The sequence below is a fragment of the Ranitomeya imitator genome, chromosome 2 (assembly GCF_032444005.1).
Source record: "Ranitomeya imitator isolate aRanImi1 chromosome 2, aRanImi1.pri, whole genome shotgun sequence".
Taxonomy (NCBI): domain Eukaryota; kingdom Metazoa; phylum Chordata; class Amphibia; order Anura; family Dendrobatidae; genus Ranitomeya; species Ranitomeya imitator.
The window spans coordinates 264,571,926-264,595,698 of NC_091283.1; the positions used below are offsets into that span (position 1 = coordinate 264,571,926).

The window sequence follows — 23,773 nt, forward strand, 5'->3', positions numbered from 1 at the left end:
TAAAGTGGAATTTTTTATTTAGATGGAATCAAGAGGTTGTTTGCGCCCAGCAGATGCATTTTGCTACGTGTGTGGACAATTTATAAAAACAAGAGCGAGAAAGTATTTAATGAAAGCATGTCCCATGAAAACTGTTGAAAGAAAGAGCGCAAATAGTGTTTCATCTGAGAAGGTTAAAAGGTTAATCCATAGGATTGCACTCACCAGATGTAGCGGAGTTGAAGCATTGAAAGCATTCGCTGCAGCAGATCCATAAGTCCAGGAAAGGACCAGCCGTTAGATACAGATTGGGATAATTGTGGTAAATTTCTGCGCTGCTGAATCACTAGAATTCCAGAATTATTAGTACATGTGGCTTTATTATTCTATGCATTTCAGAGTTCAAGACTCCTTCATCAGGACACACCACCACCGAAACATCTTGAACTCTGAAAGGCGTAGAATAATAAAGCCACATGTACTAATAATTCTGGAATTCTAGTGATTCAGCAGCGCAGAAATTTACCACAAATATCCCAATCTGTATCATGAAAGCATGTCGTAAGATGTGCGAGGCGTACAAGGCATATTTCGGCATGCCTGTCGGGGATCAAGACAAGTCCTGAGTACCTCATTTCACATGCGAATATTGCAAGAAAACTCTTGAAGGTAAGGTGAACAATTGCTGCTCGTATAGATGGCAGTGCTTTATTTGGTAGAATTTCAATGATTTAGATATAGTACAGTTTAAGGAGTTGCAATTGACAAATATTTCACATATATCCATGCACTATAGTAAAATATGTATTAAGTAATGTGTAAAATGTCATGCTTTTAAAGGGAACCTGTCACCCCCAAAATCAATGGTGAGGTAAGCTCACCGTTATCAGGGGCTTATCTACAGCATTCTGTAATGCTGTAGATAAGCCTCCGATGTTACCTGAAAGAGGAGAAAAAGAGGTTAGATTATACTCACCCAGGGGCGGTCCCGCTGCGGTCCGGGTCCGATGGGTGTCTCAGGTCCGGCCAGTGCCTCCAATCTTCATTCCATGACGTCCTCTTCTGGTCTTCACGCCGCGGCTCCGGCGCAGGCATACTTTGTCTGCCCTGTTGAGGGCAGAGCAAAGTACTGCAGTGCCAGGCACCGGGAAAGGTCATAGAAGGGGTGTGAGCGATAGGGTGCACCAATGCATCAAAGCCCTGTTGAAGAGGGAACGATTCCCTTAAAACACGTTGGCTATCCCATTGATCTCATTGGCACTTGTCCTCGCTAGTTCGTGACATCATGCTAAGCTCCTCCCCTTCCTTTCGCGCGTCGCTGCTTCAGGCGCCGGCGTCTCCACTGATTGAGCGCGAGTTCCACCTCTTGATTGGAGCCACCAGCAACTACCACCACAGCGCAGTATCTACAGGTGGACTCGCGGCTGTGGTCCACCTTTAGGAGCGGCACTCCAGCAAGGCTATAAACACCACTAACAGCCCCACGGACCGCAGATTACTAACAACACTCCAACAAGCAAGGTACTGCTATTTTGGTTAAAAAAACAGCTGTGTATTTATTAAATATCCAGACAACCATGCTACAATCAGCGCAAAGACTATATCTGGAACCTATCTATACTCCATCAAATCGGTAGAAGATTAAGTAAGTAAAGGTACCTTCACACTTAGCGACGCTGTAGCGATACCGACAACGATGTCGATCGCTGCAGCGTCGCTGTTTGGTCGCTGGAGAGCTGTCACACAGACAGCTCTCCAGCGACCAACGATGCCGAGGTCCCCGGTAACCAGGGTAAACATCGGGTTACTAAGCGCAGGGCCGCATTAGTAACCCGATGTTTACCCTGGTTACCATCGTAAAAGTAAAAAAAACAAACACTACATACTTACCTTCTGCTGTCAGTCCCCGGCGCTCTGTCTTCTCTGCACTCCTCCTGCACTGACTGTGAGCACAGCGGCCGGAAAGCAGAGCGGTGACGTCACCGCTCTGCTTTCCGGCTGACCGGCGCTCACAGCCAGTGCAGGAAGCAGAGCGCCGGGGACAGACAGCAGAAGGTAAGTATGTAGTGTTTTTTCTTTCACGATGGTAACCAGGGTAAACATTGGGTTACTAAGCGCGGCCCTGCGCTTAGTAACCCGATGTTTACCCTGGTTACCAGTGAAGACATCGCTGAATCGGTGTCACACACGCCGATTCAGCGATGTCTGCAGGGAGTCCAGCGATGAAAGAAAGTTCTGGCCTTCTAGCTCCGACCAACGACATCACAGCAGGATCCTGATCGCTGCTGCGTGTCAAACACAACGATATCGCTAGCGAGGACGCTGCAACGTCACGGATCGCTAGCGATATCGTTGTGAAGTTGTTTAGTGTGAAGGTACCTTAAGTGTACAGCACATCTCCTCAAAACGGTGCTTTTTTGAACTGAGATTACCATAATCTAGATATTATACCTATTGCAGCATTAGCAGCACAGGCCCCTGGAAATCAGAGGTCCAATCCAATTATCCACGGTGGAATAACAACATATCCCACCCTCTTCTATTGTCCCTTCAAGGTGAATCCATTATCCGGGTACACTGGGTAAGCGCATTTATACATTTAACACTGATATATTAAAAAATATATATATATATATATATATATATATATATATATCGGATCTAAGTGGCTCATTATATTACAGGTTCTAGCACCAAGCTGGGATGCTACGATTATATGACTGACAAACTTATCACCCACCCCTATGTTGACTTCCCCACATGCAGTGGACAGTCGCAGTATCTCAGCCACATATGTAAGTACAACATTTGTTGATCCAAATTATTAACTCTGTTCTTCAACTGTAATTAGCGCAGGTGATTACCCTCTCGTTTTTTCATTTTTAACCTCTTTCTGACCTCGGACGGGATAGTACGTCCGAGGTCAGATATCGTGCTTTGATGCGGGCTCCGGCGGTGAGCCCGCATTAAAGCCAGGACATGTCAGCTGTTTTGAACAGCTGACATGTGCCCGCAATAGCGGCGGATGAAATCGCGATTTACCCACCGCTATTAACTAGTTAAATGCCACTGTCAAACGCTGACAGCGGCATTTAACCCGCGCTTCCAACCAGGCAGCCGGAAATGAGCGCATCGCCGACCTCCGTCACATGATCGGGGGTCAGCGATGTGTCAGAATAGTAACCATAGAGGTCCTTGAGACCTCTATGGTTACTGATGCCAGTTTGCTGTGAGTGCCCCCCTGTGGTCGGCGCTCATAGCACACCTGCATTTCTGCTGCATAGCAGCGATCTGATGATCGCTGCTATGTAGCAGAGCCGATCGCGTTGTGCCAGCTTCTAGCCTCCCATTGAGGCTATTGAAGCATGGCGAAAGTAAAAAAAATAAAAATAAAAAAAAATGAAAAAAAAATAAAAAAAAATATATAGAAGTTTAAATCAACCCCTTTCCCCCCATTCAAAATAAATCAATAAAAAAAAAAATCAAACCTACACATATTTGGTATCGCCGCGTTTAGAATCGCCCGATCTATCAATAAAAACAAGCATTAACCTGATCGCTAAACAGCATAGCAAGAAAAAAATTTGAACCGCCTGAATTACGTTTTTTTGGTTGCCGCAACATTGCATTAAAATGCAATAACAGGCGATCAAAAGAACATATCTGCACCAAAATGTTATCATTAAAAAGGCCAGCTCGGCACGCAAAAAATAAGCCATCACCCGACCCTAGATCACGAAAAATGGAGGCGCTACGGGTATCGTAATATGGCGCAATTTTTTTTTTTTTTTAGCAAAGTTTGGAATTTTCACCGCTTCGATAAAAGAGAACCTAGACATGTTTGGTGTCTATGAACTCGCAATTACCTGGAGAATCATAATGGCTGGTCAGTTTTAGCAATTAGTGAACCTAGTAAAAAATCCAATCAAAAAACAAGTGTGGGATTGCACTTTTTTTGCAATTTCACCGCACTTGGAATTTTTTCCCCGTTTTCTAGCACACAACATGCTAAAAGCAATGATGTCATTCAAAAGTACAACTTGTTTTGCAAAAAATAAGCCCTCAAATGGCCATATTGACAGAAAAATAAAAAAGTTATGGCTCTGGGAAGGAGGGGAACGAAAAACGAACACGGAAAAACGGAAAATCCCAAGGTCATGAAGGGGTTAATAGCACTAGTGCACAAACAGGAAACATTACACAGAGCCTGTACAATCACCAGCAGCTTTTTCAGTTTTTTGTTACAGGTATCCTTTCTGGTGGATCGCCAGTGTATACAATTTACGTAGTAAATTCCTCCTCATTTTTTTAATATGGCTTAATGTGGGAGAGCATACATCACTCTGAATAAACCCACTAGCCAAATATCACTACCCTAAGGATAAAAATGACACTCAAACAAAGTCCTGCTTACTAGTGATGAGCGAATATACTCGTTACTCGAGATTTCCCGAGCACGTTCGGGTGTCCTCCGAGTATATGTAAGTACCTATAACTCTATAGGAGATTTAGTTTTCAGCGACGCAGTTGAATGATTTTCATCTGTTAGCCAGCATAAGTACTTGTGGGGGTTGCCTGGTTGCTAGGGAATCCCCACATGTAATAAAGCTGGCTAACAGATATAAATCATTCAGCTGCGGCACTGAAAACTAAATCTCCAAGTACTTACATATACTTGGAGGACACCCGAACGTGCTCGGGAAATCTCGAGTACCGAGTATATTCACTCATCACTACTGCTTACCCATGTTGCCTGTCAGCATGTGTCCAAAGCAGTTCGACGCACGTTCAGGAGGCAGCCTCCCGAAGAAGCCCAAGCGAAACGCGCGTCAGGGCTGCCCTGGACACACGATGACAGGCGACATGGGTAAGCAGGACTTTGAGTGTCGCTTTAATCCCTAGGGTAGTGATATTTGGCTAATGGGTTTATTTAGAGTGATGTATACTCTCCCACATTAAGCTATATTAAGCCCTCTACTTTTTCGGATAATTGGTATAATGTTTGCACCTTATTTGCACTATGCACTTTTTTTGCTATTGCATTGAAGTTTATTAAGGTGGAGATTTATGACCTCTGCTTGTCCAGCCTGCTTTTTCTCAGTGTCATTGTTTTTGTGTCCTTCACACAGAAGCTCTCTATGTGCCTTGTCATTGATAAGCTGTTTTTATCATTTTGTTTCTGATTTTCATGTAATATCAGGTTTTCAAAAAAATTTGTTATTTTTATGAAAGAACTCTTTTTGGACAGTGAGTATCTGTAGCCCTATATACAGGCCCACTCACTGATTCCAAGATTGTAGACACCTGTGATGCTAGTTAGTGGACACACCGCGATTTAACATGTCCCTTTTGTCACATTATTTTCAGGGGTACCATCATTTCTGTCCAGGCCTATTTCATTATTTTTTTTATTTCTGTGGAATCATGGTTGAAAAACAAAGTATGACTTTCACTACTTCATTTTCATAGATCTTTTATTTCTTATTACTTTTGTCAGATTCAAGTTATTTCTGTCACCACTGTGGGTTTTTCTGTCATTAAACGAGGGGTATCAACAATTTTGACCACATATGTATAGATTATTTCCCTCAGTGAATTAATTTACAAAATGGAATCACTTTATGGGGATTTTGACTATTCTAGTTTTGTGTCATTTAGTCATATTAGCGCTTCTGCATATGGTGTGTCCAATGTCATCTGGGATCTGTTCCTGCTCTCCAGCTGGAGTAATCTGCTCCCTACTTCAGCCAATTGGAAAGTACCACACCCTACTAAAGCTCAAAGAACATGGCCGGAATCTGCCAGAAACAGCGTTGTTCTCCTCTGGTTCAGTCCTCTGTGCTCAGCTTGCGGCTTGTGTATTTGTTTACTGTTGTGACCGTGGCCCGTTTACTGACTACTCTTGTGTCTTCTGATTCTGTCCTTCTGGATCTGATCCAGCTATCTGACTATTCTTCTTGTCATCTAATACCACAGAATAGCAGGTAACACCATGGTCCAAGCCTAGGGGTCCCTGTGTAAGTCCAGATCCATGTAATGGTGTTAAAGAGCGATGAGCAAGGCGATCCTTGGGATATGGAAAGCAGAGAAGATAGTGCCAAGCATGTTCATGGAGATCTTTTGAGCTGCCAGTTGACCATGAACATTGCTCCCAATACATTGTGTCTGCAAACTATTGTGAGAAGTTGGAAAATAATTTGCAAGATCCATTTGTTTTCTATTATCCTTTGTGAATAATTCCAAAGGTATCACCACATAAAGTGACACACGTCAGATTGTAAAAATGGGGGCTGATTAAGAACCCAAAACTGGGTGCAGGAAGAGGTTAAATCAGAGTATTTTGGACACTACTGCAATCAAAAACTGACTATAGACAATAACATCTACTGAAATGCTCAAACTGATCAGTCTCCATCATGTCACGCCGTTCTGTCTGTTTCTGGTTTTCGGCATGACAATGCATATGTTTGCTTTAACCCTTTACTCTTTTCTCCCTAATTTGAGCTGGGATACTGTTGGCTGTTACTTGGATTGGAGCCTTCTCAGTTCCCTGCTCTGCTGTGCATTCGTACATGGGCTTTTAGGTATTTGCCCTGCTGAATACCTTCCTCATGTGCGGTCCCTGGTTGCTGCTGTGTAGCTGTCTGCGGTTTGTGAAGTCATTTGCAGCTGGTGCATGACTTTCCACGTGGGTCAGTGCATGCAGTTTCAGTCAGGTGCCCTAAGCCTCAGATCCTGCACTGTGTGTTTTGTAATGGTTTCTGTTTGTGCTTATGTTCTGTTTGATGAATCCTGTCATAAATCACACTCTGTGAGTATCTCCAGGCTCTTTATTCACATCATGTCTCAACCTCCATTACATGAATTCCGAGTACAACAACATCCAACAAGTTCCAAACAAAGAATATAGAACACACATAAAAGTAGAAGAAAGGAAAAGGGAATATCCAGCACGTCCATCCAGTGTAAGTAAAATATCCAAAATTTATTGAAGCATTTTAAAGAACAATATTAAAAAAGAGAGAGGGAGACTCTCTCTGCCTGACGCGTTTCTGGCGCACCACGGCGCCCTTAGTCATAGGAACTAATACCATATAGATGAACAGGTTTATATATAGCAAGGAACCAATCACAGACATAGCAATCAATTGCATTGAAAAAAGCTGCAGCTATACACACATAACAAGACTTTTTTCTCCTATTTCAAATACACTGAAATTGCATAAATATATACTTTAAATTGCCGCAAGATCTATCTGTTAGTTCAATATATGTAAAAAAGGTCATTCCTGTAATTCATACCGTGTGGATGTTTAGTGTCTAAAGTCAGAATCCAAAAGGCTTCCCGCAGTGCTAATTGTTTCTTCCAATCTCCACCTCTAGGTGACTGACTAACCCTTTCTATGCCAAAAAATGAAAAATCTGATAGGTCTCCTTTATGTACAGAAATAAAATGTTTCGTAGCCCCAGAATAGCCTGAATTATTGTTATTTATATTTGCTATGTGTTCTGAAATTCTTTTTTTGATTTTCCTTGTGGTGTAACCTATATAGCAAATGTTGCAAGCCTTACATTTTATGCAGTATATGACGTGGTCAGAATCACAATTAATAAATGATTTTATATTATAAGTAACATTGTGATTCGAGGAAAAAGTAGTTCTTTTGTTGTCTGCAAATTGGCAGACATTACATCTGTTGCCAGAACATTTGAAAAAACCTTTTATTGATAGCCATGATGTGGGAGTTTTTTTCTGGCGCACCATACTGGGAGACAAAATATTCCCCAGTGTGCAACCTCTCCTGGCCACTACTCTGCATCCATTCTGAAGAATTGTGCATAAAGATTTATCCTGATTGACTACAGGGAGATATTTAAGAATGATCTGTTTAATTTTATTGTACTGACTGCTATAAGCGGTAGAAAAAGTAATCTGCGTTTCAGGAGCGGCACTTGCATTTTCACTGTCAGAATACAATAAATCAGCACGTGGAATTTTGGAAACATGTCTGAATGCATGTCTTATATTAGATTGTTTATACCCCCTATCAAATAATCTATCAGAAATAAGATGACTTTCCTTGTGGAAACTTTCCTCGCTAGAGCAAATTCTTCTCGCTCTCGTGAGCTCACCCCTAGGAATGGCATGAATGGTATGTCGAGGGTGTGCGCTTGAAGACATCAGGATTGTGTTTCCAGAATTGTCTTTTCTATAAAGAGAAGTATTAACCCTATGTGTTGTATTGCTACCTGTAAGAAGCACATCCAAAAATGAAACCTCGTCCGATGGAATGCCAATGGTGAAACGCAGGTTACACTTGTTATTATTCAAACAGAGCATGAAATCAGAAAACTTAGTCACACCCCCTTGCCAAATTAGCAGAATATCATCCACAAATCTCCCATACCAATTAAGGTATGGGAGAAATGGATTATCATCTGTGAATATGTAGGTTTCTTCCCACCATGCCATAAATAAAACGGCTAAAGATGGGGAGAATTTAGACCCCATAGGAGCACCCATGGTCTGGATGAAGTACTCATTTTGAAACATAAAAAAATTATGCTTAAGTAAATAATGTAGAGACGCAAGAATGAACCATTTCAATGAATCTGAATAGCTACTATACTTACTTAGATGATGTTCAATTGCTGTCATAGCCAAAGAATGGGGAATGCATGAATATAAATTTGTGACATCGCAAGTCTTTTGTTTAACCCCTTAGTGACAGAGCCAATTTGGTACTTAATGACCAGGCCAATTTTTGCAATTCTGACCACTGTCACTTTATGAGGTTATAACTCTGGAACGCTTCAACGGATCCCGCTGATTCTGAGATTGTTTTTTCGTGACATATTGTACTTCATGTTAGTGGTAACATTTCTTCGATATTACTTGCGATTATTTATGAAAAAAATGGAAATATGGCGAACATTTTTAAAATTTTGCAATTTTCAAACTTTGTATTTTTATGCCCTTAAATCAGAGAGATATGTCACGAAAAATAGTTAATAAATAACATTTCCCACATGTCTACTTTACATCAGCACAATTTTGGAAACAAAATTTTTTTTGTTAGGGAGTTATAAGGGTTAAAAGTTGACCAGCAATTTCTCATTTTTACAACACCATTTTTTTTTAGGGACCACATCACATTTGAAGTCATTTTGAGGGGTCTATATGATAGAAAATAATGAAGTGTGACACCATTCTAAAAACTACACCCCTCAAGGTTCTCAAAACCACATTCAAGAAGTTTATTAACCCTGTACGTGCTTCACAGGAACTGAAACAATGTGGAAGGAAAAAATGAACATTTAACTTTTTTTTGCAAACATCTTAATTCAGAACCATTTTTTTATTTTCACAAGTGTAAAAACAGAAATGTTACCATAAATTTTGTTATGCAATTTCTCCTGAATACGCCAATACCCCATATGTGGGGGTAAACCACTTTTTGGGCGCACCGCAGAACTTAGAAGTGAAGGAGCGCCGTTTGACTTTTTCAATGCAGAATTGGCTGGAATTGAGATCGGACGCCATGTCACGTTTAGAGAGCCCCTGATGTGCCTAAACAGTGGAAACTCCCCACAAGTGACACCATTTTGGAAACTAGACCCCTTAAGGAACTTATCTAGATGTGTGGTGAGAACTTTGAATGCCCAAGTGCTTCACAGAAGTTTAGAATGCAGAGTCGTGAAAATAAAAAATATTTTTTTTTTCCACAAAAAAGATATTGTAGCCCCCAAGTTTTTATTTTCACAAGGGTAACAGGAGAAATTGGACTGCAATAGTTGTTGTCCAATTTATCCCGAGTACGCTGATGCGCCATATGTGGGGGTAAACCACTGTTTGGGCGCACGGCAGAGCTCGGAAGGGAAGGAGCGCCTTTTTGGAATGCAGACTTTGATAGAATGGTCTGTGGGCATTATGTTGCGATTGCAGAGCCCCTGATGTACCTAAACTGTAGTAACCCCCCACAAGTGACCCCATTTTGGAAACTAGACCCCCCAAGGAACTTATCTAGATGTGTGGTGAGAACTTTGAATGCCCAAGTGCTTCACAGAAGTTTAGAATGCAGAGTCGTGAAAATAAAAAATATTTTTTTTTCCACAAAAAAGATATTGTAGCCCCCAAGTTTTTATTTTCACAAGGGTAACAGGAGAAATTGGACTGCAATAGTTGTTGTCCAATTTATCCCGAGTATGCTGATGCGCCATATGTGGGGGTAAACCACTGTTTGGGCGCACGGCAGAGCTCAGAAGGGAGGGAGCACCATTTGACTTTTTGAGCGCAAAATTGGCTGTCGTGTTTGGAGACCCCCTGATGTACGAGGGGCGATCCAAAAGTAATGATAATCGGTTATTTCTATTGCACACAGAAATTAAAATAAAATGTTTTCTTCTCTCTTAGGTACCCACTAGTCCAGGAAAAAAAAATTACTTAAATAGACCACAATTCCCGGGAGCTACATTCATTTGAATATGAACTGCCGAGGAGTGAACATCAAAATGGAAAAAAACGAGCTCAGAGCTGTCATCAAATACCTCTGCTTGAAAAAAAATGACTACCAAAGACATACACAGCGACTTGGTGGAAACATTGGGGGACTCTTCTCCTCCATATTCCACAGTTGCACGCTGGGCCAAGGAATTTAAGCTGGGAAGAACATCGACGGAAAATAACCATAGTGAAGGACGCCCATCCACGTCCCTCAATGAAGAAAACGTGAAAAAAGTTGAAGAAGTTGTATTGGCAGATCGAAGAGATGGTCAAGATCAAGAATTTTTTTCAAAGGGAATTCTAAGTTTAGAAAAGAGATGGACTAAATGTATAGGCTTGTTAGGAGACTATGTAGAAAAATAAATTTATTTTTTGACTATATTCATTGTGTTTAGTATTGATTATCATTACTTTTGGATCGCCCCTCGTACCTAAACAGTGGAAACCCCCCAATTCTAGCTCCAACCCTAACCCCAACACACCCCTAACCCTAATCCCAACCTGATCCATAATCCTAATCACTAACCCTAACCATAATCACAACCCTTACCCCAAAACAACCCTAATGTCAACCCTAACCATAACCCTAATCAAAACCCTAAATCCAACACACCCCTAATCCTAATCTCAACCCTAACCTCAAACCTAACCCTAATCCCAATACACCCCTAATCACAACCCTAACCTTAACCCTAATCCCAAACCTAACCCTAATCCCAAGCGTAACCCTAATGCCAACCCTAACCCTAATAGCAACCCTAATCCAAACCCTAACCCTAATCCCAGCTCTAACCCTAACTTTAGCCCCAACCCTAGCCCTAACTTTAGCCCCAACCCTAACCCTAAGGCTACTTTCACACTTGCGTCGTTTGGCATTCCGTCGCAATCCGTCGTTTTGGACAAGAAACGGATCCTGCAAATGTGCCCGCAGGATGCGTTTTTTGCCCAGACTTGTATTGCCGACGGATCGTGACGGATGGCCACACGTCGCGTCCGTCGTGCACTGGATCAGTTGTGTTTTGGCGGACCGTCGGCACAAAAAAACGTTCAATGAAACTTTTTTGTACGTCGCATCCGCCATTTCTGACCGCGCATGCGTGGCCGTAACTCCGCCCCCTCCTCCCCAGGACATAGATTGGGCAGCGGATGCGTTGAAAAACTACAGCTGCTGCCCACGTTGTGCACAATTTTCACAACGTGCGTCGGTATGTCGGGCCGACGCATTGCGACGGCCCCGTACCGACGTAAGTGTGAAAGAAGCCTAACCCTCAGTTTAGCCCCAACCCTAACCCTAAATTTAGCCCCAACCCTAACCCTAACCCTAGCCCTAGCCCTAACCCTAGCCCTACCCCTAACCCTACCCCTGACCCTACCCCTAACCCTAGCCCTACCCCTAACCCTACCCCTAACCCTACCCCTAATTTTAGCCCCAACTGCTCTTCTCCTGCCGGCCGGCAGATGGAGACAGATGGCGGGCGCACTGCGCATGCGCCCGCCATTTTCTTCTGCCGGCGGCCAGGAGGAGCAGCAAGAGGATCCAGGGACACAGGTGAGTATTGTAGGGTCCCCGAATCCCCCTATTTCTCTGTCCTCTGATGTGCGATCACATCAGAGGACAGAGAATTACACTTTACTTTTTTTTTTTTGCGGTTGCCGGTAAACAGTTAATTACCGGCGATCGCAAAACAGGGGTCGGTAAAACCGACCCCGATCATGCAATTTGGGGTCTCGGCTACCCCCGGCAGCCGAGACCCCAAAGATTCTCACGGGGCCGGCCGCGGGCGCACTGCGCATGCGCCCGCCATTTTGAAGATGGCGGCGCCCACCGGGAGACACGAGGAGCATCAGGGGAGATAGGTGAGTATTGGGGGGCCACCTGGGACCCTTTTTCTCTGTCCTCCGATGTGCGATCACATCGGAGGACAGAGAAATGAAAAAGAGATCGCGTTTTTGTTTTTTTTTTGCGATCGCCGGTAAACGGTTAATTACCGGCAATCGCAAATGCGGGGTCGGTAAAAAAAAAACCCCGAATCATGTTCTCTGGGGTGTCGGCTACCCCCGGCAGCCGAGACCCCGGAGAAAATCGGCCTCTGGGGGGCGCTATTCACTTTTTCCATAGCGCCGTTAATTAACGGCGCTGTGGTTTAAGTACCCTTAGCGGCCGCCGTTAAAAGGCGTATCGGCGGTCGCTAAGGGGTTAATGTTCATATTTGTTTATATATTTGCTTTATCATATGGATGTATAGACTATCATTCATTCCGTTGCAAAACTTTTATGTCTGGGAAACGCAGCAGCTAGCACACAAGTGTGGTTTACTCATATATATTGTGCTTTTTTTTTTTTTTTTTTTTAATTCAATCATGGATTCCCGCATGGCTAAATTAGCCTCAGTGCTTGATAACACAGATGGTATCTCTGCACCACCTAGTGAGCTGAAAGATCTCCTTTCAAAATTAGAGAAATTTTCTCAGCAAGAAATATGCACCTGGTGGGACCATAATACTTTAAAGAAATATGTTGAAAAAGAAATGATTCCCAGGGGTTTGCGTATGAAAAAATCTCCTACTTATATTTTTTCAGATAAATTTCTCTCTGAATGGAATATGATTCTTTCACAATGCTCACTAAAACTTATGAGTTTGATCATATCATATGAAGAAATCAAACTTCACCAACTTAAGGTGGACATTGATAATACCAATAATGAACTTTCTAAATATACTGACCAGCCTGATTTTGATATGCTCTCCAAAAAAATGACTGATCATTTAAAAACTATGGAGGATTCCATCATAAAAATGAAAAAATCTAAGTTCAATAGAGACTCTTTTGATTATAAAAATGACAAAGTGTATTCATGGAGGAAACGGATTGATTATACACCCAAGCCTATACTCAGAAACCAACCTCATTGGTGTCAATGTGAATATGCACATAGAAAATCTGTGTCTTTTTCTTCATCGGAGTATAATCTATCAGATTGTGAAACAGATGCGTCTTTCTCCAGTGCAGATGCCAGACACGTTCACAGCACTGCTATGTCAAAAAACGCAGGAGGAAGAGGGGGGCAGGAGAGCCCGCAAGAGAGGAATGGAGAAGATATCCCAGGAGGGAAAGGAAACGCAGACATCAGTATTGAGTCAGCATCTGGACAGTGTTATAATTCTGACTCCCACCATTCTATCCTCTACACAAATTGAAACATTGGCTAAAGGTTTAAACTTTGGTCCCACTGGCAATTTCAATCTATTCGAGACTATCAAAGATGTCAATAAATTTACTCGTCTTCTTACTGTTAAGACATTTTTTTTCAGACAATCAAAATGACCTCAATTCTGGCAGAAAAAAATCATATTGTACCAGGGAAAATAATGCGTCTCTTTCCTTTATGGAACAATGTACTTTACCCACTTTAACTTCTCTTCAGGAAGAAAATTTTGCCGAGAATAAAATAAAGGACGAGGATGTGCAGGTGCTTTCATCTAGTCCGGCATATTATCCCCTCCAATCAAGGGTTCCTGCCTTAGACCTTTTTCAGACTCTGGTCGAACAAGATTTGAAAAAATTACATGCTGAAACCCGGAGTGCAAACCATCGAAGTAACCTGAGTAGAGACCAATCTCAGGCTGTTAGAGATTTACAACGTAATTACAACTTGACAGTCCGCCAGTCGGACAAAGGGGGCTGTATAGTAGTCATAGACACTGCTTTGTATTGTAAGTTGATAATGTCTATTATACGGGATACTAGCACATATAATTCTTTAAGATCTGACCCCACTTTATCCTTTAAATATGACATGACTGAAATACTCAATAAAGCACAGAGATTGGGGGTTATCAGCAATAAGATTAACAAATGGCTATTGCCTGAACATTCAATTACTCCCATTTTCCATGGGCTCCCAAAAACGCATAAAAACGTTTTTCCCCCACCGTTACGACCTATAATTTCTGGGATGGGTTCCCTTAATGAAAACCTCAGTCATTTGATTGACGAGTATCTCCAACCTTTGATCCCAAGAATTCCAGGGTATCTTAAAGACACCTCAACAGTTTTAAAGGTTTTTGATACTTTTCAATGGTGTCATAATTATTCTTTTGTAACTTGCGATGTCACAAATTTATATTCATGCATTCCCCATTCTTTGGCTATGACAGCAATTGAACATCATCTAAGTAAGTATAGTAGCTATTCAGATTCATTGAAATGGTTCATTCTTGCGTCTCTACATTATTTACTTAAGCATAATTTTTTTATGTTTCAAAATGAGTACTTCATCCAGACCATGGGTGCTCCTATGGGGTCTAAATTCTCCCCATCTTTAGCCGTTTTATTTATGGCATGGTGGGAAGAAACCTACATATTCACAGATGATAATCCATTTCTCCCATACCTTAATTGGTATGGGAGATTTGTGGATGATATTCTGCTAATTTGGCAAGGGGGTGTGACTAAGTTTTCTGATTTCATGCTCTATTTGAATAATAACAAGTGTAACCTGCGTTTCACCAGTGGCATTCCATCGGACGAGGTTTCATTTTTGGATGTGCTTCTTACAGGCAGCAATACAACACATAGGGTTAATACTTCTCTTTATAGAAAAGACAATTCTGGAAACACAATCCTGATGTCTTCAAGCGCACACCCTCGACACACCATTCATGCCATTCCTAGGGGTGAGCTCACGAGAGCGAGAAGAATTTGCTCTAGTGAGGAAAGTTTCCACAAGGAAAGTCATCTTATTTCTGATAGATTATTTGATAGGGGATATAAACAATCTAATATAAGACATGCATTCAGACATGTTTCCAAAATTCCACATGCTGATTTATTGTATTCTGACAGCAGTGGCGTAACTACAAAGATAGGGGCCCCGGTGCGAACTTCCAAATGGGGCCCCCCCCCTGCAGCCCTGCCATACAACTCAATGTAACCCCCATAGAATACAACGCAGCCCCCCTAATAGTATAATGCAGCCCCTCCATACAGGGGCAGTGAGAAAGACACGAGCAAATGGTGACGAGGGGGCAGGGGAGAGGGCACAAGGGGGCTAGGGGAGACAGGCACAAGGGTAACATAGGGGGGCTAGGGAGCAAGGAAGACAGGCACAAGGGGACACATGGGGGCTAGGAGGCAGGGGAGAAGGTTACAAGGGGACTAGTGGGCAAGGGAGACTGACAGAAGGGTACAAGGGAGACTGACACAAGGGGACTAGTGGGCAAGGGAGCCTGACACAAGGGGCACATGGGGACAAGTGGGCAAGGGATACAAGCACAAGGGGACACAGGGACAAGTGGGAAAGGGAGACTGACACACAGGGACAAATGGGCAAGGGAGACTGGCACACGGGGACAAGGGACACAAGTCCCTGACACACACACACACACACAAACACTACAGATATCACACACACACACACGATACCAGCTCATATACACAACTCACAATCTCCTCTCTGGTACAGGGGTGGCTGATGTAAATCGGCTGCAGCTCTGCAGCTCCTCAGCGTCTCCTGACTAAAGCGGCTCCGACCCGCACCTCCCCCCCCCCCCCTGCTCTCACCTTCTATCCCGGGGCTGCAGAGCAGAAGCTGACAGTCTCACCTGGCATGATGACTGGAGCTGCTTCCTGTCTCTCACGTGCCCCGGCTGCCCCCTCCCCCTAGATACGCCTCCGACTGTTGCCGTGCAGGAGGAATCTCCTGCACTGCAACATGGTGTTGGGTGCCCCTGACCTGCCGGGCCCGGGCCCCTGACCTGCCGGGCCCGGTCGCACTGGCGACCGCTGCGACCGCGGTAGTTACGCCACTGTCTGACAGTGAAAATGCAAGTGCCGCTCCTGAAACGCAGATTACTTTTTCTACCGCTTATAGCAGTCAGTACAATAAAATTAAACAGATCATTCTTAAATATTTCCCTGTAGTCAATCAGGATAAATCTTTATGCACAATTCTTCAGAATGGATGCAGAGTAGTGGCTAGGAGAGGTTGCACACTGGGGAATATTTTGTCTCCCAGTATGGTGCGCCAGAAAAAAACTCCCACATCATGGCTATCAATAAAAGGTTTTTTTAAATGTTCTGGCAACAGATGTAATGTCTGCCAATTTGCAGACAACAAAAGAACTACTTTTTCCTCGAATCACAATGTTACTTATAATATAAAATCATTTATTAATTGTGATTCTGACCACGTCATATACTGCATAAAATGTAAGGCTTGCAACATTTGCTATATAGGTTACACCACAAGGAAAATCAAAAAAAGAATTTCAGAACACATAGCAAATATAAATAACAATAATTCAGGCTATTCTGGGGCTACGAAACACTTTATTTCTGTACACAAAGGAGACCTATCAGATTTTTCATTTTTTGGCATAGAAAGGGTTAGTCAGTCACCTAGAGGTGGAGATTGGAAGAAACAATTAGCACTGCGGGAAGCCTTTTGGATTCTGACTTTAGACACTAAACATCCACACGGTATGAATTACAGGAATGACCTTTTTTACATATATTGAACTAACAGATAGATCTTGCGGCAATTTAAAGTATATATTTATGCAATTTCAGTGTATTTGAAATAGGAGAAAAAAGTCTTGTTATGTGTGTCTAGCTGCAGCTTTTTTCAATGCAATTGATTGCTATGTCTGTGATTGGTTCCTTGCTATATATAAACCTGTTCATCTATATGGTATTAGTTCCTATGACTAAGGGCGCCGTGGTGCGCCAGAAACGCGTCAGGCAGAGAGAGTCTCCCTCTCTCTTTTTTAATATTGTTTTTTAAAATGCTTCAATAAATTTTGGATATTTTACTTACACTGGATGGACATGCTGGATATTCCCTTTTCCTTTCTTCTACTTCAGCTGAAATCACCAGCAGGTACTGCACCCACCAGTTACATTCATTTGCAACGGCTTACAGATGCATATCTCGGCGTGTCAAGCTCATAACTTTTCCTTTCCCTCTCCCTCCTCTTTTCTTGAATGTTTACACACATAAAAGTAGTGAGACCCCTAGAGGCCACATGAACATATAACATATTGCTACATCTTTTCTCTTTTAACTAGAGGAACAATAAAAGATACTAAACTAATGTATACTATGACAAAGTTAGAAATTAACCTAGTACGTCCAGTTAGATATAATCTTTGAGGTGCGCCGGCTTTTTGCTAATTCTGCCAGCTCTGGTAATATAAGATGTGTCACTGTCTACATCTGGTAGTTCTTCTGATATTGTCTGTCTCTGGCCAGAGTCCTCACCCTGATGGTCAGCTGACACGGTTGGTGCCTGACTTGTACTTGCTGCCTCGTTGTCTTGGGTGTCTGGATACTGTTCAAAAGGCCATGAATCCTCTCTTTCTTGCGTTTTCCTCAAATATCTTCGATTCCTCCTTAGTCTTCTTCCGTCGTCTGTTAGAATTTTGTAAGACCGAGGTCCCAGTTTCTGGACAACCTTTGCCTTTTGCCAGTGTTTGTCAAATGTGGTGCTTGGCTGCAGCCGAATGTTGTCATTTCTCTGGAGCTCAGGCAGATCCTTTGCAGATTTATTGTAATAGAAAGCTTGCCTAGCTTGATTCTTCTGTAATTTAGCTTCGATGTTTCCCAGCAGCTTTGGCTCTAACAGATGACACGCAGTTGGTACTAGTGTCTTTGTACGCCTACTCATGAGCCTCTGTGCCGGACTGCTGTCTAGGCCTTGGGTGGGTGTTTTTCTATGATCCAGTATAGACAGATATACATCAGCACCCGCCTGGTTTGCTTTCTGCATGAGTCTTTTGGCCATTTTTACTGCTGACTCTGCTTTCCCATTACTCTGAGGATATCTTGGAGAAGACGTCTGGTGTTCAAATTCCCATTTCTTACTGAAAGTTTTGAATTCTTCCGACGTAAACTGTGCCGCATTGTCAGAGAAAACGATATCTGGAATGCCATACCTGGCAAAATGGGCTTTGAGTTTTTTAACCCCTTTACCCCCAAGGGTGGTTTGCACGTCAATGACCAGGCCAATTTTTACAATTCTGACCACTGTCCCTTTATGAAGTTATAACTCCGAAACGCTTCAACGTATCTTAGCGATTCTGAGAGTGTTTTCTTGTAACATATTGTACTTCATGATAGTGCTAAAATTTCTTCGATATAACTTGCGTTTATTTGTGAAAAAAACGGAAATTTGGCAAAAATTTTGAAAATTTCACAATTTTCCAAATTTAAATTTTTATTCTGTTAAACCAGAGAGTTATGTGACACAATATAGTTAATAAATAACATTTCCCACATGTCTACTTTACATCAGCACAATTTTTGAAACAAACTTTTTTTTTTCAAGGAAGTTATAAGGGTTAAAATTTGACCAGCAATTTCTCATTTTTACAACCAAATTTACAAAACCATTTTTTTAGGGACCACCTCACATTTGAAGTCATTTTGAGGGATCTATATGGCAGAAAATACCCAAAAGCGACACCATTCTAAAAACTGCACCCCTCAAGGTGCTCAAAACCACATTCAATAAGTTTATTAACCCTTCAGGTGATTCACAGCAGCAGAAGCAACATGGAAGGAAAAAATTAACATTTTACTTTTTAGTCACAAAAATGAACTTTCAGCAATAATCTTTTTAATTTCCCAAGGGTAAAAAGAGAAAATGGACCTCAAAAGTTGTTGTCCAATTTATCCTGAGTACGCTGATACCCCACATGTGAGGGGGAACCACTTTTTGGGCGCATGGCAGGGCTCAGAAGGAAAGGAGCGCCGTTTGACTTTTTCAAGTTAAATTTGGCTGGAATTGAGATCGGACGCCATGTCGCGTTTGGCAAGCCCCTGATGTGCCTAAACAGTGGAAACCCCCCACAAGTGACCCCATTTTGGAAACTAGACCCCCTAAGGAACTTATCTAGATGTGTCATGAGCACTTTTATCCCCCAAGTGCTTCACGAAAGTTTATAACGCCCGGGCGTGAAAAAACAAATTCCTATTTTTTTCCACAAACATGATCGTTTAGTCCCCAATTTTTTATTTTCTCAAGGGTAAAAGGAGAAATTGGACCTCAAAAGTTGTTGTCCAATTTGTCCTGAGTACACTGATACCCCATATGTGGGGGGGGACCACTGTTTGGGCGCATGGCAGGGCTCAGAAGGAAAGGAGCGCCGTTTGACTTTTTCAAGCTAAATTTGGCTGGAATTGAGATTGGATGCCATGTCGCGTTTGGCGAGCCCCTCATGTGCCTAAACAGTGGAAACCCCCCACAAGTGACCCCATTTTGGAAACTAGACCCTCTAAGGAACTTATCTAGGTGTGTGGTGAGAATTTTGAACCCCCACGTGCTTCACTAAAGTTTATAATGCCCAGGCGTGAAAATAAAAAATCCTATTTTTTCCCACAAAAATGATATTTTAGTCCCCAATTTTTAATTTTCCCAAGGGTACCAGGAGAAATTGGACCCCAAAAGTTGTTGTCCAATTTGTCCTGAGTACGCTGATACGCCATATGTGGGGAGGAACTAAAGTTTGGGCACACGTTGGGGCTCGAAAGGGAAGTAGTGACGTTTTGGAATGCAGACTTTGATGGAATGTTCTGCTGGCATCATGTTCCATTTGCAGAGCCCCTGATGTGACTAAACAGTAGAAACCCCCCACAAGTGACCCCATTTTGGAAACTGTACCCCCTAAGGAACTTATCTAGGTGTGTGGTGAGAATTTTGAACCCCCATGTGCTTCACTAAAGTTTGTAATGCCCAGGCGTGAAAATAAAAAATCCTATTTTTTTCCACAAAAATGATATTTTAGTCCCCAATTTTTAATTTTCCCAAAGGTAACAGGAGAAATTGGACATCAAAAGTTGTTGTCCAAATTGTCCTGATTACGCTGGTACGCCATATGTGGGAAAAAACTGTTTAGGCACACGTTGGGGCTCGAAAGGGAAGTAGTGACGTTTTGGAATGCAGACTTTGATGAAATGGTCTGCGGTCGTCATGTTCCGTTTGCAGAGCCCCTGATGTGCCTAAACAGTAAAAAAAAACCACAAGTGACATCATTTTGGAACCTAGACCCCCCCCCCAAGGAACTTATCTAGATGTGCCCCCTTTTTGGAACTAATGTATGCTTTCTTGTAAAGTAAATTAGTAGTGCATGGAGGTGTTGTACAATTTGAAGCAATCCTTCATACACAGGCCAGGTTTTTCGGGGCAGGTGTCGCATTGATAAATGGTGTCCTTGCGTATTCCCCTTTTGTAACACACTCGGCACCTTTTTTGCGGCTTACCTTTTTTGCCGGTTGGCGGGACCACCCCCGGAAAATGCTGGCCTGGTACGATACGAGCACCTTCAGTTCCGGAAGTACTGGGGCCCTCTCCTTCCGGAGTACCAAATATCAGGGCCTTAACCACTACCTCCTGGAACTGAAGGTACGACGTATCGGTGTGGCGTGCACATCGTAACAGCAGGAAAGCGTTGAGCATTGCCATTTGTACAATGTGCACGGCCAGCTTTTTGTACCACACCTTGGCCTTTCTCAAAGCACTGTATGGTTGGAGGATTTGATCAGAGAGATCAACCCCCCCATGCTTTTGTTGTAGCCCAGTACACAGTCCGGTTTGCAGACCTGTGTAGAGGTACCCCGTACAGTGCTGAGGGCTCTGCCATCACCATGTATGGTGGTCAAGAGAAGGACATCCCTCTTGTCCTTGTACTTGACCACCAGCAGGTGGTCGCTACATTTGGCCTCACCTTTTCTGAGCATCTGCCCAAGTAGCGTCTTTGGGAGGCCTCTCTGATTTTTGCGGACAGTACCGCAGGCTGCGGTACCTCACGCAGAGAGGGATCTATAGAGTGGGATGCTGGTTATCAGTATAGAGGTGATAACCTTTATCCAGCAGTGGGTGCACCAAATCCCACACGATCTTCCCACTCACTCCCAGGTCAGGAGGACGCTCAGGGGGTTCAATCCTGGTGTCCTTCCCTTCATACACTCTAAACCTGTGGATGTACCCTGAGGCACTCTCACACAGCTTGTAGAGTTTGATTCCGTACCTGGCCCTTTTGTTGGGCAGGTATTGACGGAATCCGAGCCGCCCCTTAAAATGGACCAAGGACTCATCCACGCAGATGTCCCTTTTGGGCACGTACACTTCAGAAAACTTTTTGTTGAAGTGTTCGATGACCGGCCGAAATTTTAACAGACGGTCAAAGTTGGGGTCATCTCGTACGGGACACTGTGCATTATCGGAATAATGCAGGAATTTATGGATGGCCTCAAAACGTCTCCGAACCATGGCCATTCGGAACACTGGAGTGTTATATAAAACATCTACACTCCAATATTGCCGCATTTCTGGCTTCTTCACGATCCCCATGTGGAGGACCAGGCCCCAAAACTGCATAATTTCAACTGCGTCTACAGGAGACCAGTTGGAAAATGATGTACCGGGGTTTTGCTCCAAAAATTGACGAGCATACAAATTAGTTTGCTCCACCATGAGGTTAATAAAATCCTCAGAGAAAAAGACTTTGAAAAAGTCTGTTTCTGTGAGGCCCGTGGTGTCAAACTTGATTCCTGATTCTGCCACAAAATCAGGAATCAGTGGCTCGTAATTTTTGGGGGGCGAGGTCCATGTGGGTTCCGCAGTGGGGAGCGCTGGTTCAGGAGTGGTGGGGGCTGCCTCATCTTCTGTCCTGGGGCGTCTGCGTGGCGGTTCCGCAGGACCCGAGGAGGAAGATGAGGAGGAAGAGGAGGAGGAGGAGGAAGAGGATGAAGAATCAGAAAAGTAAAGAAAAGTGGGATCCTCTCCCTCGCTATCAGTGTCGGAGGCAAGGAAAGCATATGCCTCCTCCAATGAATAGCGCTGTTGGGACGAACGGGACGAGCGGGACATTTTTGTGTGAATATGGTGATTGGGTGCACTTTATTGATAACTGTATGTGTATGTGTGGGGGGATAGTGATTTGTGCAAACTTATCTGAAAAGAAAATGCTAAAAGGAGAAGAAAAACCTGTAAAAAGAAAAGTCTAAAACAGCAGGCCCTAGCTCTGATAAGTGAACTTGCGTTACTTATCAAAATTTGGCGGCTGCTGGATGTGCGCACGGAGATGACAAAAAAAAGTAAAAGTATCTAAAACAGCAGGCCCAGCTCTGATCAGTGAACTGTTTCACTTATCAAAATTTGGCCGCTGCTTGATGTGCGCACGAGGGTCGGGCAAGGGGGGGGAAAAAAAAAAAAAGGCAGGCACAAACTCTGATAAGAGAACTGCGTCACTTATCAAAGTTTGGCGGCTGCGGGATGTGTGTACGGAGGTTGCGCAAAAAGGCTGAGGGGAAAAAAGCGAGCGCGAGAGTTGATCGGTGAACTGCGTCACCAATCAACGCTCGGCGGCTGTTAAATGAGCGCACGGAAGGAGGTGCAAAGGGGGGTAAAAAGAGGGGGAAGGGAGATGGGGGTGGAAGTGAGGATTGGGCAGGGATAAGTGATCAAAATGTACGGTTGTAGTCAGGTGGCGCAAAGGGGGTGTGGAAAAAAAAAAAAAAAAAAGGAAAACGGCAGGCACAAACTCTGATAAGTGAACTGCGTCACTTATCAAACTTTGGCGGCTGCGGCATGTGTGTACAGAGTTGGCGCAACGGGGGTGAGGGAAAAAAAGCGAGCGCGAGCGTTGATCGGTGAACTGCATCACCAATCAACGCTCGGCGGCTGTTAAATGGGCGCACGGAAGGAGGTGCAAAGGGGGGTAAAAAGAGGGGAAAGGGAGATGGGGGTGGAAGTGGGGATTTGGCAGGGATCAGTGATCAAAATGTACGGTTGTAGTCAGGTGGCGCAAAAGGGGGTGAAAAAAAAAAAAAGGAAAACGGCAGGCACAAACTCTGATAAGTGAACTGCATCACTTATCAAACTTTGGCGGCTGCGGGATGTGTGTACGGAGTTGGCGCAACGGGGGTGAGGGAAAAAAAGCGAGCGCGAGCGTTGATCGGTGAACTGCGTCACCAATCAATGCTCGGCGGCTGTTAAATGGGCGCACGGAAGGAGGTGCAAAGGGGGGTAAAAAGAGGGGGAAGGGAGATGGGGGTGGAAGTGGGGATTGGGCAGGGATCAGTGATCAAAACGTACGGTTGTAGTCAGGTGGCGCAAAAGGGGGGTGAAAAAAAAAAAAAGGAAAACGGCAGGCACAAACTCTGATAAGTGAACTGCGTCACTTATCAAACTTTGGCGGCTGCGGGATGTGTGTACGGAGTTGGCGCAACGGGGGTGAGGGAAAAAAAGCGAGCGCGAGCGTTGATCGGTGAACTGCGTCACCAA

General features: G+C 43.5%; 1 protein-coding gene across 1 annotated transcript in view; it reads right to left on the reverse strand.

Annotated features, from left to right (window-relative positions):
* The window catches only part of LOC138663032 (oocyte zinc finger protein XlCOF8.4-like), a 42,156-nt gene that overhangs the window by 1,994 nt on the left and 16,389 nt on the right, over window positions 1-23,773 (reverse strand). The window lies entirely within an intron of this gene.